Source organism: Natrix helvetica, assembly GCF_964273705.1.
Source record: "Natrix helvetica genome assembly, chromosome: 1".
Taxonomy (NCBI): Eukaryota; Metazoa; Chordata; class Lepidosauria; order Squamata; family Natricidae; genus Natrix; species Natrix helvetica.
The window spans coordinates 369,085,884-369,106,989 of NC_138548.1; the positions used below are offsets into that span (position 1 = coordinate 369,085,884).

General features: G+C 41.2%; 1 protein-coding gene across 1 annotated transcript in view; it reads left to right on the forward strand.

Annotated features, from left to right (window-relative positions):
• The window catches only part of LOC309382660 (taste receptor type 1 member 2-like), a gene marked incomplete at its 3' end in the record, with an annotated part of 256,900 nt that overhangs the window by 164,813 nt on the left and 70,981 nt on the right, over positions 1–21,106 (forward strand). The gene's annotated exons all lie outside the window — the stretch shown is intronic.

Below are 21,106 nucleotides of genomic sequence, written 5' to 3' on the forward strand. Positions count from 1 at the left end.
TACTCCTGTTCCTATTCTTCTGTATTCCTAAGCAAGACAATAACAAAATACCAAGTCTTATTTTTAGTCATGATAATGTGGGTAAAATCAGTTTCCAGATGAATCAGTTTTTCCATTAAGCAAATGGGGGCCACACACATTTAAGAAACCTCCCAATAAGGAATGGAGTCTTGCAGCTCCTAGTGCCCTATGGGAAGTTATATCAGAACATTCCCATAGCAATTCCTGAATCTGAAGATGAAAATGTCTCTTATAACTAAGACTATTTTTCTTTGAAGATAACAGAAGGATAAGAAATAATCTGAGATTTCTTATGTTACCCCAGCCTAGTTGAAAATTACAGACCAATCTCACTATGTTATATCACCTGCAAAGTCATGGAATCAATCATTAATCAATCCATTACCCACCACTTAAAGACAAACAACCTACTCTCTAACAAGCAGTTTGGTTTCAGAAAAAACTTGTCCTGTAATCTGCAACTCCTACACTGCAAACACATATGGACCTCGCAACTCAACCAGGATAAAGCAATAGATGCAATTTAGATAGACTTTGGCAAAGCCTTTGATTCAGGGGTACACAACAAACTACTGTAAAAACTAAAATCTTACGGCATTTCTGGATCCCTACATAAGTGGACAGCTGCGTTCCCATCAAACGGGCAACAAATAGTCAAAATAGGGAGAGCCCTATCCAACCCTGCACCAATTAACAGCTGTGTCTCCCAAGGCAGCGTCTTAGGACCCCCCTCTTTATACTTTACATAAATGACCTTTGCGATCATCTCAAAAGCAGCTGCATCTGCTGATGATGTAAAACTATTCAACACCACCGACAATGGGGTTGCCCTTCAAAACGACCTTGACTATGTGTCTGAATGGTTAAACAATGGGCAACTCCAAATCTCAACCAACAAATGCTCTGTCTTATACATTGGCAAAAAAAAGTCAAAACACCAAATACAAGTTAGGCGGATACAACCTCGTACCCCCACTCTGTCAAGGACATTGGAGTGCTCATATGAAATGATCTAAGCCCCAGAGCTCACTGTAACAGCATTGCCAAAAAGGCATTAAGAGATGTTAACCTAATCTTCAGAAGCTTCTTCTCTGCTAATATTATACAGCAAACTAGGGCATAAAAAACTTTTGCTAGACTAATCCTCGAACACAGCTTGTTTGTCTGGAATCAGCATTATATACCAGACCTTAACACAAGTGAGCGAGTCCAGAGGTATTTCACGAGAAGAGTACTCCACTCCTGTCATGCCTGCAAGCCATCTTTTCTTTTTGGACTTCAGGCCTGCCACACATTCTCAATTGTGTTAATATCCGATACACAGTGTGGAGTCCAGGCAGATGAACTGTATTTGAGAATTGGTCTGGCAAAGGTTTTGTATGCCCTAGTTAGCAATACAATGTTATACAATGAGAAGAAGCTTTGCAAAATTAGGTTAACAACTCTTAATGCCTTTTTGACAATGCTGTTACAGTGAGCTCTGGGGCTTAGATCTTTTGAGATGTGTCCTCCTAGGTCCTTGACAGAGTGAGGATCATCTATGAGGTCGTATCTGCCCAGCTTGTATTGGTGTTCTGATTTTTGTTGCCAATGTGTAAGACAGAGCATGACTTTTCTTATCACCAATTGAAAACTGCACACATGTAACAAAAGTGGGCCCTGTCCCAACTCAATCACGCTCACCAAAGGGATGGTACTTGCTGTGTGGAAACTGTGTCTTCTCATATTTTCTGCCAGATGCTCCAGTGATTCCCTGTGCCACAGGGCACTTGTTCTCTTTTCATTCAATGCCAGTTGATCAAAAATACACTTCTCACGAACCCAAGGAAGTGTGCAGGAACATAAACCTCATTGGGGGCTTTCCATGGGACAGTAGAATTGTGATGACCTTATGGGGCAATTAAACACAGAGACGCTTTTGGGCTTGCTATCTCCATAATTGGCTCAACAGTCATAGCAGCCCATTTCTACCTCAATAATAGAAAACTGGCTTGTTTAGTAATAAAAAGTATGAAGCAAACTTCAGATGCTCCTGCTCTCCTGAATGAAGATTAGGAACAGCCAAGAACAGCAATTTTGAAGAACATCTTGGCCATTGACTTTCTGTTGTGATTGTGAGGAGTTTCCAGATACTCAAACTACGGCCCATTGGCTGGATGCGGCCTGCAAAATCAAAGTATATGGCCTGTGGAGTGATGGGATTCAGCCCCTCCCCTCGCCCCACCCCTCACCATTGGCTTTATCTTCCAGTGAGCATCTACTCCAGCTGCACTTCTGCTTAGTTATTTCACTGGTTGAGCTGCACTTCTGATCACATGGCTGCTGCCCGAAGGTAAGGCCGGAGGGTGCTGGGGAGGACCAGCTGACTGAGGGGGGATCTCTCCAGTGCAGCCACATGATCCAGGGCCGGTGTGTGAGTAGGAGAGGGGCTGCCACTGCCTTGAAAAGCAGCTCTGCTGCCAACCTGTAAATCAGTGCTTTAAAAGTCTTTAAAAATGCTTTAAAAACAGCCTTTTGGGATGCTTTTCACAGTCATATGATCCAGGGCCGGTGGGTGAGTAGGGGAGGGGCAAGTACAGCAGGGACAAAGGCAAATGGAATGCTAAATTTGCCACACCCACCCAGTCACATGACCACCTAGCCATTTTTACCCAGCCGGTCCGGCCCCCCAACAGTCTGAGGGACCGTGAATTGGCTCAGTGTTTTTCCTGTTCTTTTTCCAAGCACGTCTTTTCTGTCAAAGGCCAGAGAAGATGCTCCCAGAAAGTGACACTGAAGTCCCAACCGGGATGGAATAGGATCAAAATGGATCATGTCTTCTTTACCTATAGTGTTGCTAGGACACTGGCACATATCTTGAAGGCTGCGTATTCCTTCAGATCCAGGAGGAGGAAGGAGGGTAAAGGGAAGTTGGAGGCTGTAAGGTTGCAGCCATGGCAGGTAAGGGTTTCCTAGAAGAATCCCTCACAATTATTTCCCTTTGGAGGAGGAATCCAAAAGAGAAGGAGGGAAACCATTTCAACTTCCTTGTACTTCAAAAGGCCAACAGATTTCAACAATCCAACTGCTGAGAAAACAATGTTCCAAAGAGCCAGGACTGTGACAGATTAATTTTGATATTCAGCATTGCTAATTTTCAAAGGATCTGTTCTTTTTAAATAAACTCTTATATGTATTTGTTTGTGATTAGCATCATCAAAATTTACCTTTATAAATTTGAAGGAGCACCTTAGTCTATCTAACCCAACCCCTCCTCTGAGCAAGAATCCCAGTTTAAGCTTTTCTGACTGATGATTCTCTGCTTTACTAGCTCAGTTCAGACTCTGCTCCCCCTCTTGGGATATTTTTCCTTTCATTCATCCAGAATATCCTCTCTTGTCACTGGGTTCATTCAATATGTACCAGACACTGGAATAACAGCAAAAAGGCCTTACGCTTCTTTGTACCATATTTCAGTTATTGGAAGAGTGCTGTAACCTCCCGTCTCCAACTGAGAGATTGTGTAAGGTGTAGAAGCTGTTGCAAGCTTCATTATTTTCCACTCCCATAGATTAACTTGGCTCTTCCCATTGTTGTCTTTCATTGAGGCTATGAGCAGCTCCTTTGATCTCTTCCTTGGCTTCTTTGCCAATTCCTAAAGCTTATCCAGTTTTTGTGAAATATCTTCCCCAAATGTGGTGCCTGCAACAGGACCTGGTATTAAGTGAGGGTCTCCCAAACCATAACATGGACTTCATGAGATTCTTATGGATGCACTTGGCTTCTTTCCTTGAGCATCACACTGCTGACTCAAAGTTGATTTGCAATCATCCAGTGTTTTGTGATCCTTTCCACAAATATTCCTACAAGTTGGGTCACCCTTCGCTCAGTGCATGGTTAATGTTCTTGTTGAGGATGCTATCATTTGATAAGTCCTACTTGCTAAAAATCAGATATTTTTCTACTGCCTTTTACCCATGCACCTCTCTCTCTCTCTGAAGACATCATAAATATTTTTTTCTTGAAACTCGTTGTAGTGTTTAAATCAAATCAAATTAAGTCTCTGAGAGTTGGCATACATCCTGCATCAAACTTTGCATCACAGAGCTTGATCAATTCTACTTTGTCAGTGAAAGCAGAAAAGCTGATGAAAGGACAAATTATTTTTTCTATCTTCCCAGTTTTATGAGAAACATCTCAACAATTTAAAAAAATAGTAAAATTTTGAAGAAAGTTTTCATTCACTTAATTATACCATCTAACCTCACGTAACTATGTTCCTAATCATTACTAACCCATTTATCTATAGTTTGCTGAAACCAAGTTATATGACCATCACTCCCGCAATCTATTGGGTTTCCTGTCTGTTTTACCAAAGAGATTAAACAGGCAAACTTTCAACTTGAACAATCTATGCTTTCTATTAATCGCTCTGTTGTTTTCAAAGAGTTTAGAATAGAATAGAATAGAATAGAATAGAATAGAATAGAATAGAATAGAATAGAATAGAATAGAATAGAATAGAATAGAATTACAGAGTTGGAAGGCACCTTGGAGGTTTTCTAGTCCAACCCCTTTCTTAGGCAGGAAATTCAGCATCACTTCAGACAAATAGATATCCAACATCTTCTTAAAAACGTCCAGTGTTTGGGCATTCAGAACTTCTGGAGGCAAGTTGTTCCACTGATTAAGTGTTCTAACTGTCAGGAAAATTCTAAGTTCTAAGTTGCTTCTCTCCTTGATTAGTTTCCACCCATTGTTTATTGTTATATCCACAGGTGCTTTGGAGAATAGTGTGACTCCCTCTTCTTTGTAGCAAACCCTGAGATATTGGAACACTGCTTTCATGTCTCCCCTACTCCTTCTTTTCATAAGGCTAGACATATTCAGTTCCAACAACCATTCTTTATATGTTTTAGCCTCCAGTCTCCTAATCCTCTTTGCTGCTCTTCTCTGCACTCTTTCTAGAGTCTCCACATGTTTTTTTTTTTACATTGTGGCGACCAAAACTGGATGCAGTATTCCAAGTGTGGCCTTACCAAGGCATTATAAAGTGGTATTAACACTTCATGTGATCTTGGTTTTTAGGTTCAATATGGCTGATCCCCTTGTTACCTTCTCTACATTTTGTTTTTACTTTTTTATTTTTTTTTATTTTTTTTATTGAAAAGTTTTACACAAAACAAAAAAAAATTTTTAAAACATTTTCTCCCTCCCCTCCCCCCCCACCCTCCCCCGTTTCCCCACCCTAACCCTCCCTAACCCAACCCCTGACTTCCCAGATAGAGACAGAAGCACAGTTACCAGCAAATCTGAAAAACAAATATCCCAATAATAATATGCATATATCAGAATAAGAACAAGATAATACAAAAAAGACAAAAAAGGAGAAAAACCATCATAACCTCCTTTCCAAAACCATTACTACATATTTATGAAGCATTTCTCAACCAAATCCCATAGACACTTCCTTTGAACCGTACCTTAATTTTACAAAATCAATCCAGGGATACCAATCTATAGTATACTTATCGTAAGAGTGATCTTTTAGATATACAGAAATTTTATCCATTTCGGCAAGATTTGCTACCTCAAGTATCCATTCTTCTATAGATCATAATTCTGCTTTCTTCCAATATTGTGCTACCAGCAGTCTAGCTGCTGTAATCATATACAATATTAATTTAGTTTCAGCAACAGTGCAGTCAGGTACTATGCCCAATAGAAAAAATTGACCTTCTCTACATTTTGGGAGTCAAAATTGTCTGCTAGGTTTGTCAGGAGCCTGTTGGATCTTCCACTTAGTGCAGAGTTTGTCTTCCAGTTGTTATCAGGGTAGTTAAAACCCTCCATTGCTATTGTGATGTGCTTCCATCATAACATAGTTAGCTGACTAGCAAAAAGTTCATCTATTTCCTCTGTTTGGTTGGGTGGCTTATACTATACACCTATGGCAATGTCACACACCCCTTTTACAATGACCCAAGATGCATTCCAGGCAGTTTTCATCATTGTTGTGCTCTATTTCTGAAGACATTTAGTTATTTCATACATAGTGCAACTCTACCTCCTCTTTTATTTGGTCTAAGGATTAATCTGTTTTTTGTTTGTTGAATTTAATTGGCACCTGCTCTGGCATGTTCTCTATAAGTGACCAATTGCATTAATTGTGTTTTGTCAACCTATTTTATCAATATATTATTGACAAATTTTGCTAAACATTTTCATTCACTTATGAAGATAGTGGTAACACTTGTTTTACTAATTAAACATATTTGTAAGTTAGGAAACTGAAAGCTAGAAAATTTCAAATGTGAGAGGACCATGAGGAATAAGAAGCCAAGAGTTCAGCTTTAAACATTCCTCCTTATTTCCATTGTAGTTTCATCCATTTCTGAAGAAACATGAGTTTTGCAATTTCTCCCCCTTTGAACTCTACTTGGACCAAAATGGAGATGTAGCAGGAGACCTTGGCATAGCAAGCTTTCTGGTTCTCCCCAAAGAGGATCCCATCATGGTGCAACTGGGGAATATTAGAAGACAGAGACTTTTTATCAGCAAAGATCGTCTGTCACGTCTAAAGTTGCTCAACAAAGTGGGTGAAATATTTGTGTCTTTTCTCTTTTTTCCCCAAAGCCTGATAACCCATTTCAAGTAGACTAAGTCTATTCCCTAAGATGGACGACTTTCCTTGAGAATTCTCCTTAGAAATTAAATCTAGGAAGTAGAAACTCTACCGGAGAGAATAATAGGTCTTACATTACTATTGTTACATGCCAGTTGGTTTTACATTACTATTCTTACATGCCAGTTCATCAACAGAAAGGATCTTTTCTTGGCTACAGCTAGCTGGGTCTCTAAAATATCTCCTTCTGACAATGGGCTCTTACTCATGTCCCATGTGCAGCAATTTACCCTTCACTACGGTTCTAGAAACTGGCAGAATTTATTCCTAGATTACCAGTGATCTGAATTATTAAATGTATAATTAAATAATGAGCATCTCCTTTAAGGTTGACAGACCCCATTTGTAAGGAAATTTTCTTTGACGTCTTAACTGAAAGTTGGTTTTGGGCTACTTTCAAAGGAAAGGACCTTTGCTATAACCCAGAATGAAAGTTTCCAAATCTGAGGTTTCTCTTTTCATTGTTTTATTTTAATAAATAGAATAGAATAAAAATAATAATAATTTTTTACCATGCATTTTATTCTAAATTTTAATATGAGTAGATCATCATACTTTAACATTATGGGTGTAGGAGGAGTGGAGGAATAGATGTTAATACGGTCGTCAGGAAGAATCCAATGGTTGCTGCTTAAACTCTTCAATCGTTTCTTAATTGCATCCCTCCAGACTTTGTTAAATGCAAAAGTCTTTTATTGGAAATTAATATGCCTTAGTTCAGGGGTGTCAAACACAGGGAATCACAGCTGCATCATGTGACGTATCAGGACTTGTTTCTCCTTCGATAGACCAAGCATGGCGTGGCCAGCAGGTGTCACATCTGGCCCACTGGCTGGGAGTTTGACAGCTGTGCCTTAGTTAGTCAGTTACTTAGTTCATCTGTTTATACTTCATACTTAACCACCCCTTTCCCTCACAGAGGGCTTATATAGTTGTATCACTTATATCTCTTTGAAATCAGTCATTGATTTAATATTTACCAAAGCGGACCCAGTAGACTACTTGGCTCATGTTTTTGTCTACCTCCATGTTCCATGGATGGTGAGTCCTAACACAATTTCTTTGGCATTCCTTGTTTTTCTGCTTAGTCTCTGCCTGAGTCCAAATGTGTGGAAAAATGTCAGCCTGGGTTTGTCAAGAAGGCTCGAGAAGGAGAGCCAGTTTGCTGCTATGACTGTGTTCCTTGTCCGGAGGGAACCAGCTCCACTCAGGAAGGTGGGTGACATCAAAGAAAAGGGCAGGCCTCTATGGAAGTGGGTTTATCCAGAGACTTTTCCATGGAAGTCAGTGTGAAAGGATGCCTTGGAATGCAAGTGTTTTCTTCTTTGTTTTCAAGCTGTACAATTTCTTATCAAAATAGAAACATAACAACAGACATGAAAGGAAAGACTGGGAAGAGTGGCAGATTGGGCAAGCTTTATTATTTTCAGAGAAAATATCTCCTTTGTTCGTTACCGTGAATGTGTCCTTCCACATTTACCTCTCTAGTAGCATGTGAGTTCTTTGAAATGTAAGGAATTGTCTTAGATCCACCTACTGAAATTATTATTGGAATGTCTTCTACATGGGCCTTCCCTTGAGGACAACTAAGGAGGTATCTCTGGTTCACAATTGGAACAGTTATGGGTGCATCACACTGTATCACCACTGTTTCCAGTAGACATTCCAGATTATTTGCATGACTAGCATTCTTGGCCAGCTAAACTAGATCTCATAAACTCTAGGTAACCTCTGGATCCAGAGTCTTATAGCAGAACTCATAAAGTGCACCTAGAAACATTAACTGATGTATTACTTACCTGTAATAACATAGATTCCCATGGAGCTTAAGCACATTAAACAAGGCATTAATGTGTTAGGATTCTCTCTATGATTTCCCAGATACAGAAAAATGCATCAAGTGTCCGGATGACAAATATCCAAATGAGAATCGAGTTCAATGTATCCCCAAAGTTATAACCTTCCTGTCTTATGAAGAATATCTGGGCATCATCCTGGTCTCCTTTGCCCTACTCTTCTTCCTAACCACAGGCTTTGTTTTAATCATCTTCATTAAATACCAAGAAACTCCCATTGTCAAAGCCAACAACCGGGACCTCTCTTACATCCTCCTGGCCTCCCTCCTGCTTTGCTTCTTGTCTTCTTTTCTCTTCATTGGTCAATCAAGGAAAATCACCTGCCTTCTCCGACAAACAGTTTTCAGCATTATCTTCTCAGTTGCCGTTTCTTCTCTCTTGGCCAAGACAATCACAGTGGTGCTGGCCTTCTTAGCCACAAAATCAGGAAACCGAGTGAAGAAATGGTTGGGGAAGGGCTTGGCCAACTTCTTCATCCTTTCTTGTTCTACTGTACAAATTATCATCTGCTCCATCTGGCTGGTAGTTTCTCCCCCATTCCCTGAATCTGACCTTCACTCCCAGTCTGGATCAATCATCTTGCAATGCAATGAAGGCTCTATTTTCATGTTCTACATCACCCTCAGCTACTTGGGATTTCTGGCTTTCATCTGTTTCACAGTGGCTTTCCTGGCCAGGAATCTCCCTGGGGCCTTCAATGAAGCCAAGCTGATCACCTTCAGCATGCTGGTCTTCTGTAGTGTCTGGGTGACTTTTGTGCCCACCTACCTGAGCAACAAAGGGAAATACATGGTGACTGTTCAGGTCTTCTCCATCTTGGCCTCCAGTGCTGGTCTGCTGGTCTGCATCTTCATCCCAAAGTGCTACATTATCATCCTGAAGCCAGACCTGAATACAAAACAGCAACTTACAACAAGAAGAAATGTAGATATGTAAGAGTGAGGAATTTGAAGTCTTAACATTTTCCAATGTTAAGAAAAGTGTCCAAACTGCTCCCTACACATAAGTATTGCTCTCCATATATAAGCTGATCTCCATAGATAAGTATACATATTGCTTGAAATATTTAAAGGGTGTTTAATATATATTGTCACCAATGTTGTACAGTAAAATTCCCTAATGTCCACTGAGTTATTTTGGGATCCTTAAGGCACCATGTCTATCCAGTACCCTTAGCCTAGCTGAGGCCTGAGATGCCACATCCAGATTTTCTAAACATGAATCTTGTGCAATGGGAATCTTGATGATATGCCAGAAATATATAGTTGGTGGGGGTTCCTAAAATTTCCATTACTCTAAATGCAGTCTTAAGGGACTTCGATCTCCTCCTGGGGGAAGTGCAAGTCGTCTTTCTGCAGCCATCTTGTCCAGCCTTCCTCTGAAAATTCATTTTTGGAATTAGAAAAGTTAAATGTTTTACATACATATTGTTTAATAGAAACATCAACATCACTGAATGTTTTTTTCTTCTGAAACAGAGGATGGAAATAGGGCATTCATAGCATGCAACTGGGAGCTGCCTTTTTCACAGTGAAAGAAAAAATTATTATAAAGAAATGTGGTCTCTACCTACAACATGGAAAGAATGCTGTAGAATGATATGGACATACTGGGGGATTCTCCAGGTGGCTAACATGTTGGCAGTCTGAGAGGAGATCTCAGTCCCTTCAAGGACACTGAAAAGGTCCTTCTGCCTTTCACAACTGTAGTTAGAAACGTTTACCTCCCCAGCTGAGAGCAGGTCCAGCACAGCATCCCAAGTCATTCTTAGGTTCAAATATTTTTTTCCTTGAGATTGCAACCCAGGTGGACATTGGGAAAAGTTGGAGAACCTGGTTGATCTCAGATGGCCTAAAGAAATGAGAGAACTTTCCAATAGTGAGTGGATTCTCTACTGGAAATATAGGATAATTGTGCATTCATGCTTCATTTAGTCTGTATAACACATTTCATTTCTGCTGCAAGATAGTCCTTTGGGTTTGAAGAAGAACTGCTGGGCAGCTCATTTGTGGATATTGACTTGGCTCTACAGTCCCAACCTGGAGGCTCAGAGTCTATCACAAGGGGGCCACTGAAAGTCCATTGTTATATTAGTGTTGTTATATGTGAGTATTGTTCTGGGATGCTGGTTTTCTATCAGTTTTGGATGGTGCTTGTCTGCAAAGCCAATGGAGGCTGCTTAGCACAGGGCTTGCCAGAGGCTTTGTTAGCAGCTGCAGCTTCTAATTCCCTTGGCTGGATGTCACAGTGGCTTACTGTTTCTTTCACAGAGTCTTTCTAGCTCTTGCACAGTTGACCTTGAGGTGTCTACTCAGATTCCAGAATACAACAAAGCAACTGGCAAAGCATAAGGAGACCATCCATTCTGATAACTGGTCCCCCCATCTCATTTGGCTCCTGATAACCTAATAATGAGCTGATTAGAATATGATCCTTGAAGAGATACTTTAACCTTTGCTAAGTGGCTTCTTTGCCCACCTGAAAATACAAATCACCAGGTAATTCAAGCCAAGCAAAAAGCATTTATTAAAGGGGGAAAGGAGTCAAGTCTTTTTATAGGGTAGAGAAACACATGATACATACATTTGCAATATAGCAAGTGATCAAAGACATTGATGACATTTGAGGCTTCAACAAAGGAAAACGTGGATTCTACAGGAGAGAAGATTCTCCAAGTGGCAGGTTTACCGCTTACAATACTCTTTCCCAACAAGGTTTGCAGGTAACTTAAAACTCACAAGTTTATTCAGGTGGGTTCAAGTCTATTTATGGGGGACAGAAAGAAATGTTACATGCAGGACATTTGGTGTGTGTAATACATCAGAAAACAAGTGGTCAAACTATAAAACTCAATGTTATTGATTTTTTTTATTTTAATGTTGCACATTTGATGGATTTTTTTCCTAATTGTAAGCCATCTAGAGTCACCTCTAGTCAAGATGGGCAGTGTATAAATAAATAAATAAAACGTAACTTTTTCTTCTTTTTTGGAGTGATTTTTTTTCCTTTGGGAGAGGTAAAAAAACCTCATTCATCCAAGCCAACACTGTCAGTCAAATTAGTCTGGTGAGACTGTCCTGGTCAAAGTCCCCACCCCAGGAGGGGAGCCAAAGGCAGCAGGCCTGTTTCCTGGCTCCAACCTCTGATGCCAGAAGAGGGGAGGAGGGAAAGCATCATCCATGGAGGTAGCCCTCCTCTGTTCCCATCAGTCGGGAACTCACCATGGCGGAGGCTGTGCAGGAGCTACAGACAGAGAGTCTTCTTAAGAAAGGGGAGGAGCTGAAGGCCCTGCATGTCCTCCATCCCCCAAAGAATAACATGGCTATTAAAGGTTTACACCCAAAAACTTCATTTTGGTCTTTGGGAATCCCTACCATATAACTTCACCCAAGCAAATGGACTGACTTTTGATCAAGGAGTTTCCCCTTCTCAATCCAAGAGAAAGTTCTCTTGTCTCTTAAACCCTTAACTCGGTTCTCATAAGGTCCTCTGAAGATTGACAGCAGAGACCGCATGATTGACAGTTGTCTTTGCCTGGGACTCAAAATAACCCATGTACAATGGTGGGTTTCAATTTTTTTTTACTACCGGTTCTGTGAATGTGCCTTATTTTATGGGTGTGGGTTGGAAGTCATGTGACCGGGTGGGAGTGGCTTGGTGACCATGGGACCAGATGGGAGTGGTTTGGCAATCATGTGACGGGGTGGATTTGGCCAATTTAGCCATCCATTTTGCCAAGTTAGCAGTCCATTAAACAATACACAGCAGGTCCCTTTTCTATTCTTTTTAATACTGCATGAAGTTTTTGCTCTAGGTTTTTTTTTTTTACTATGGGGGAGAGGTTGGCAATGCCTGGGGATTTCTGGGAATTTCTCTTCTGTGTTAGAGCCCCCAAAATAACCAGGATGATATAAGGCCTCCTGCTGGAGCATGGGGTTGGACTAGATGACCTCTGAGGTCCCTTCCAGCCCTGGATTGCTATCCTGTTTCAAAGCATCCTCTGAAGCTGCCTCTAGTGCCAGGATTGTGGTCCTTCCTTCCTCTCCTTTTTCTCTCCCCCCCTCTATCCATCTATCCATCCATATCTCATTCACTTCCCCTTCCCTTCCCTCTTTCTCCATTCCCTCCCTCCCTCCCTCCTCTTCCTTCCTTCCTTTCCCCCTTCCTGAGGAAAACCCCAAAAGGTCTTTGGTAGCAGGAAGAAAAGCCAGACGTTTTGAAACTGAGAACATGCCCATTGATCATCTGGCATTCTTAGAGCTCCACTACTGATTAGCTTAGCCTGAGCCAAAGGATAGCTAGCGGCACTTTCAATAAGCTCTCAAATCAAGCTCCATGCCAGACGTCTTCAAGCTTGGCAACTTTAAGGCTTGTGGACTTCAACTCCCAGAATTCTCCAGCCAGCAGAGCTGAATTCTGGGAGTTGAAGTCCACAAGTCTTAAAGTTGCAAAGTTCCATGCACTTGGGGATCTCCAAACGATAAGGATTTCTTTCTTTCTCCCATTTTTGCTCCAAGGGGGCTGCAGGGAGGCTTCTAAGACACCCCCTATTTTGGGCTTAGCAGGCCTCCCTGAAGCCCCCTGGGAGCCAAAATGGGGCTCATGGAGATCCTGGAAGGGGCAGGGGAAGGTAAGGTTGTGAGTCCAGTGGGGATGGTGGTGGTGGTGGGAATGCAGCAAGCTCTGGGGAGGGGGGGCTAGCAAGACTTACCTGTAGGCAGAGAAGGAATTTAAATTGGGGCGCAGGACAGGCACCAGGTGGCAGATTAGGCAGGGAAACCATCCAGGAGGTGAGGAGTGACTGGGTAGGGCGGGTGGGTTAGGTGAGTGACTGAGGAATTGGTTCATGGGCATGGGAGGCCTTGTTGGTTGCCGGTTCCAGTGACCCAGGCCACCAAGTTACTACCTATTCGGCTGAACTGGTCTGAACCGATAGGAATTCACCTCTGCTTCTCTCTGGCATCCCCTGCCTTGTGGAAGAACCGCCCTGGAGATCTAGATGGCCCCAGCTACCTCAAGATTAGGTGAATGGCTGTTATTTATGTTGATGTATTTTTAGTGATTGATTGATTGGTTGATCAATTGATTGGTTCCTGGCACAAATTTGTTCCAAACTGCTTTGCACTTCTTCAACTGTTATTCCCCCTCCCAAACTCCCATCATAGAAGCCTGCAGGTTTATTGCTCATCTGTTCCCCCCCCCTACCCCCATCCTTTGATGACAAGATTGCAGTGAGACAATTGCTTCACTGGAGAATGTGACCGATGACACACCTTGGGGGAGGGGGAAAACAGGGTCAGAGCTGGGAAGTAAATTAAGTGAGGTCAGAGTTGGTTTCACTTGGAATGTGTCAACATGAAGCTCCTAATAAATAACTGGATTTCTTTTGAATCTTGGCTTGAAACTCATGATTTAATTAGGCCCTTGGTTGGAACCCTGACACTAGGCCTCAAAGTTGTTGTGTGTACTCAGCCACTCCCCTCTGACCCTGGCTCATGGTTTTGATGTGATCTCTAGATTTGAAATCAGCCAGGGAATCCTCCAAACATTTATGGAGTGCTGCCAGGAAGCAGTTGAAATTTCTCAGCTCCAGAGTGTCGTGATTGTAGAGATTATATTCTCTCCAGGTGGACCACAATTACAGATTCCACCTAATGTCAGTCCTGACCCAGTCTGATCTCTTAGGAAAGTAAAACTCTCAACTCCATTTGTCTGCACCGAAAATAACTTTTATTTTGAAATGCTGGCTGCAGTAAAGTCAGAGGAATCTGAAGTTCCCATGTAGCAATCCATAAAACAAACCCTCAGTTCCCCATCCCTCCACCATGTCTAGTCCATCTTTAGACAATCTGACATCTATTAGATGTTTTGGGAAATGCTGAGGTGTTTGGGCTGGTGAAATTCAACACAGGGTGAATGACCACGAAGGTGCCTGGCACGAACTGGTTCCAAACTGCTTTGCACTCCTTCAACTGTCATTCTCTAATGTTCCTTCCAACTCTATTGTTCAATGTTCTATGTCAAACAGAGGCAAATGAAACATATAAATCAACAACAAATTTCAATTAATAATTGTCATGATCCTAAGAAACAATTTCATTATCAGTTCACTACTTTTATCATTAGATGTTCCTTAGTGTTTAGATCTGGTCTAAAGATGATAATGTAGCACTTGGGAAAGAAGATGCAGCCTAGGAGTCCAGCACTGGAGGCCAAGATGGAGAAGATTTGCACGGCCACCATGGACTTTCCTTTGGTGCTCAGGTAGGTGGGCAGGAAGGAGACCCAGACACTGCAGAAGACCAGCATGCTAAAAGTTATCAATTTGGCTTCGTTGAAGGCCCCAGGAAGGTTTCTGGCCAGGAAAGCCACCATGAAGCAAATGGCAGCTAAGAAACCCATGTAGCTAAGGACAACATAAAACATGGCAACAGAGCCTTCATTGCATTGAAGGATGATCTCCCCAAGCTGGGAGTGCATGTCAGAATCTGGGAATGGGGGAGAAACTCCCAGCCATATGGTACAGATGAAAATTTGGACACCAGAACAAGAAAGGATAATGGAGTTGGCCAAGCTCTTCCCTAACCATCTTCTCATCCTGTTCCCTGGTTTTGAGGCCAGGAAGGCCAGCACCACCATGACTGTTTTGGCCAACACAGAAGACACAGCTACTGAGAAGACAATGCTGAACACTGTTTGTTGGAGAAGACAGGTGGCTTTCCTTGGTTGTCCAATGAAGAAAAGGGGGGACAAAAAACAAAGCTGGAGGGAGATCAGGAGGATGAAGGAGAGGTCCCGGTTGTTGGCTTTGACAATGGGAGTTTCTAGATATTTAAGGAATATGATTAAAATAAGGCTTGTGGTTAAGAACAAGAGGAGAGCAAAGAACACAAGGATTATGCCCAGATGTTCTTCATAGGACAGGAAGATGGTTCTTTTGGGGATACATTTGACTCGATTCTTGTTTGGATATTTTTCATCTGGGCATTTGGTACATTTTTCAGTATCTGAGAAAACAAAATAATATTTCTTTTATAGTCTTTCAAATTTCAAAAAAACCTTTAGATGAGGTTTGATACTGAGAGACAGGAAAGCCTCAGTAAATGGTATATAGATACATTTCAGCAAAAAATCCCCCAATATATACAACTATTAAAAAAACAGAAACAACAACAAAATCAAATTAAAAGAATAAATATCTGGTCCCACAAATTCACTTATCTGAGGTAATCCACCAGATTCTTATCTTTCACTGACTTTACTTTGAGTTTGTTTGTTTGTTTGTTTTAATTTTTGACAGATGCTAGACATAGGTTTCTCCCAGGAATGTTTAAACTAGGTTATTGATGATTGACCCACCAACTAAACTCTCAATCAATTGCTCTAAAAAGATTGGACACAGGGTAAAACTTTTCTAACATGGTTGGATCCCTGGAGTTCCTCTTGACAAGGGTTACAACACTGCCTACATCAGGAGAGATTGTACAGCCCCTTCCAGTTAAAAATCATTAACGACCCTGGATTAGGGAGTATGTCCAAGCTATAAGGCCACCTAAAAATCCCTGAAAATGTGATTCTGTCAACAGCCCTGGGAATCACCTGGTAACAGGGCCCTTCATTGTGGTTGCATAGTTGGTAGCATCTTGATGCATTCCTCTCTTGCTTTGTAAGTGTTTATTTCACATTGTTTTAATTTTTAATTATAGCTTTAATTGTATGCCAACAAGAGTCACTTTGTGTGAAATAGACAGCCATATAAATTTGATAAATAAATTTGAAATTAAAGAGATCTTGAGAAAGATTAATTCATGAAATAATTCGAGAAGAACTAAATTTGTTATCTATAAAGTCTTTTGCCCAATAAAAATGAGAAGATGAAGCAATATATTGCCATCCACTCTAGATTTGGCAACAATTTTAAATAGAGAATGGATTCAACATTAGTAAAAATGGATATTAAGTAGATTGATCTTGTATTAGTTCACCCCCCCCCCTTTTTCTGTTCCTTTTAATCCTAACACAGCATGTTAGACTTTTTTCCCCCTTTCAAAGCCAGAACTATATTCCTTTTTTGTTGGTGTTATAACTTTTTGTATATCTATATTTAACAATAAGGAACTTTGGATACATAAGAAAAGGTGGGAAGGAAATATCTGCTTGATGGTTTTATGATGAGACATCTGTTTGGTTTTCATTGTTCCTTAAACCCAAAAATCTCTCCTTCAATTGTTCCTCCCAATTAGATATTTCAGCTTATTAGGATTTATGATCTTAATAAAGATTAACTGAATAAATGTATGATTGATGAATCTTTTGGCCTGCAATATAAAGTTGGTTTGGGTGAGCCAAACTCATTGAACTAAAGTAAATCCTCAAGTTACAAAGAATTCAGAAGTTTCTAAGAAAGATAAATATGGAAGGATACATCCAAATTGGCAAATAAAAGAGAGATTTCCTAACCAATTCACTACCTCCTTCTTCCTACCTCATCCTTCAAAATGTTCTTATCTGTCCCATTATGGAAGTAATTGGACACCATGAAAATTAAGAACAAAACCATCAAACTTACATTTAAAATGCATATTGATGAAAGCGCCCTGATCAAAGGTGTTATGTCTACCTTATATGCAACTTTATCATTCCTCTCTAGTGTAGTTGTTTCCTGTATCACATTGCTACTATTCGATTCATATTTATTGTTTCTGTGATGCATTTCCTGTTCCTGTTGTATGGCTTGTGTAGCATTTTAATTACTCCACATGAAACACACTCTTACTGAATCCAGTAGGTTTCCCTATGGTGTCACCCACCTTTCTGAGTGGAGATTGTCCCCTCTGGACAAGGAACGCAGTCATAGCAGCAAACTGGCTCTCCTTCTCGAGCCTTCTTGACAAATCCAGGCTGACATTTATCCACACATTTGGACTGAGGCAGAGACTGAGAAGAGAAAGAAGAAATGCCAAAGAAAATATGTTGAGGTTCATCATTCATGGAAGATGGAGGTAGACATGAACATTACCCAAGCAGCCTCCGGGCTTCACTTAGGCCAATATGAAATCTCTAGAAACTTCCAAATGGTTTCAGGAGATATAATTGCAGGCAGAAGCCTCATTTAGTTCCTCCTCTTTTTCTTGGGACATATCAGGTAGCAAAAAAATGTACTTTTCTATTAACAAAGTCTGAGTGGATGAAATTGAGAAAAGATTCAAGCATAAAGTCACAACTGGTGGATTCCTCCTAATAGTGAAATTAACATGCATTCCTCTATGATTCATATAGGCATGATTTTGAAATATTATATCACATTTTAAAGTAAACTTTACTGAAAAAAGTTTTATTAAATTTTTATTCCATTAGATTTATTAAAATAAAACTGTGATGAAGAAAGAAACATCTGACCAGTAGGATCTAGAAAGGTTCTTTTCTGGAAGAAACATTGCAAAGTTGCTTCTCTTTGAAAGCAATCCAAAACTATCCCCCACTTAAGATACAGAGGAAAAAATCCTTAGAAACAAAGGCTGAATTACTTATACACACTGTTTTCCAGATGTGGAATTCTTAACTGTCATCACCACCAGATGGATTCGTAACTGGCTGACCAACTGCACTCAACGTGTAGTCCTCAATGGAAGTGCATCTACATGGAGGGAAGTATGCAGTGGAGTACCCCAAGGCTCTGTTTTAGGCCCAGTACTCTTCAACATCTTCATCAATGATTTGGATGAGGGAATAAATGGGGAACTCATCAAATTTGCAGATGACACCAAGCTGGCAGGAATAGCCAACGCTCCAGAAGATAGGCTTAAGATACAGAAGGATCTTGACAAACTTGAACATTGGGCACTGTCTAATAAAATGAAATTCAATGGTGAAAAGAGTAAGGTTCTAAATTTAGGCAACAAAAATGGAATGCACAGGTACAGTATAGGTGGTACCTTGCTCAGTAGTAGTAACTGTGGAAGGGATCTTGGAGTCCTAGTGGACAACCATTTAAATATGAGCCAGCCGTGTGCAGCAGCTGCCAAAAAAGCCAACACAGTCCTAGGCTGCATCAACAGAGGGATAGAATCAAGATCACATGAAGTGTTAATACCACTTTATAATGCCTTGGTAAGGCCACACCTGGAATACAGCATTCAGTTCTGGTCGCCACAATGTAAAAAAGATGTGGAGACTCTAGAAAGAGTGCAGAGAAGAGCAACAAAGATGATTAGGGGACTGGAGACTAAAACATATGAAGAAAGGTTGCAGGAACTGGGTATGTTTAGCTTAAGAGAAAGAAGGACTAGGGGAGACATGATAGCATTGTTCCAATATCTCAGGGGTTGCCACAAAGAAGAGGGAGTCAAACTATTCTCCAAGGCACCTGAGGGTAGAACAAGAAGCAATGGGTGGAAACTAATCAAGGAGGGAAGCAACTTAGAACTGAGGAGAAATTTCCTGACAGTTAGAACAATTAATCAGTGGAACAGTTTGCCTCCAGAAGTTGTGAATGCCCCAACACTGGAAGTCTTTAAGAAGATGTTGGATAGCTATTTGTCTGAAATGGTATAGGGTTTCCTGCCTAGGCGGGGTTGACTAGAAGACCTCCAAGGTCCCTTCCAACTCTACTATTGTATTGTATTGTATTGTATTTGTCAGCCATTTTATTTACCTAGAGAGATTTCTGTTATAGTTATCACTGCTGTCTATGTTCCACCTGATGCGAATGTTAGCACAGTGCTCTATAAGTTACATGATGCCATTGAGAGGCAGTAGTAAACTTACCCTGAGGGCGCTTTTGTCATGGCTGGGGATTTTATCCAAGCCTTTCTAAAGTATGTTCTCCCTAATTTTGTGCAGTATGTGTAGTGTACCACCAGAGGTAAGAATACTCTAGACCATATGTACTCAAACTTAAGGTAGGGATATAGAGCAATCCCCCTCTCCAATCTGGGTACGTCTGACCACATCTCTCTGCTACTTTGCCCAAAGTATACCCCCCTTAGGAAAAAGATACGGCCAGTCTTGAAAACTGTCAAAATCTGGCCGGAGGGAGCACTCTGCCAGTTGCAGGACTGCTTTGAGACTACCGAGTGGAGTATATTTGAATATTTGGGACTGCAAGAATTCACTGATGCTGTATTCTCATACATTAAAACATGCATAGACAATGTAACAGTGAATAAGCGCATCAGAGTTTACAGTAATCGTAAACCCTGGATGTCAGCAGAGGTACAATCACTTCTGAGAGCCCGAAACTCCACCTTCAAGGCAGGAAATGAAGACAAATACGATGAAGCCAGGGCAAACTTGACAAGAGCCATTAAGGTGGTTAAACAGAAATACAAAAAAGGGTGGAGAAGTATATGGAAGATAATAACTCAAGACAGGTATGGAAGGGGCTACAACACCTAACCAACTATAAGGGCAATACAAGAAAAAAATAGCCAGTGCTAATGCCCTGCAAGTAGAGGAGCTAAATAGCTTCTTTGCCCACTTTGAGGTCAAAAGACCGGTCTCTGTGGATCTAGCCCAAAGTCCCTCTAACCTCCAGCCACTCACCCTGGATGAACCTCAAGTGAGAGCTGAGCTGAAGGCTGTAAATCCCAACAAAGCTGCAGGTCCAGACGGGCTGTTGGGGAAAGTGGTAGAAACCCTGTGCTGACCAATTAACAGGGGCCCTGACACGGATTTTTAACCTCTCCCTGCAACAGGCTAGAGTCCCATCATGCTTGAAAGCCGCCACAATTATCCCAATTCCAATGAAAGCAGCCATAAAAAGCTTGAATGACTATAGACCCATCTCGCTGCTTTAGCAGAGTAAGGAAGATACTCAGAGATGATTCACACCCTGTCAGTGTCTCTGTACTTCTACCATTGGGCAGAAGACATCAAAGTATATCCAGCCGAACAAATAGGTTTAAAGATCGTTTCGATCCTTGGGCTGGCAGACTTTTAAATACAACCACAATCACTCCATGCACACGTGGAAACAAATGACTAGTTTCTTTCTTTTTCTTTCTTTTTTTTTGTTTCCGCTATAATTTTGCACCAGTGAGACTAAAACCAGTTTTGTTGTATTTATTTTGTACAATGACAATAAAGACTACACTATACTGTGAGCTACTAATAAAATTCTATAACGCCTTAGTAAGGCCACACCGTGAAAACTGCATCTAGTTTTGGTCACACATTATAAAACAGATGTGGAGACTACATTAAGAGTTCATAGAAGAGCAACCAAGATGATTAGGGGACTGGAGGCTAAAACGGGTGTCTGCAACCTGCGGCTCCGGAGCCTAATGTGGCTCTTTTGTCCCCGTGCTGTGACTCCCTGTTGGCTGAACCACCCATGGCTGCCCCTGCCCCTTATCCTCCCCTCCCAGTCACTCCTGACCGGCAGTGAGAAGGTAAGGGCGATGGCAGAGGATGGAGACTTGCTCCATATTCCAGAGTGGGAGTGAAGCGCCCCTGTACTTGCCATATCTCACGGGTGCTTCTCACGGCCCTTGTTGGTGCTGCACGCACCTTGATCATGTAACTTGCTCTCACCTCGAAACACTGTCATGGCTGCGGCTGATGC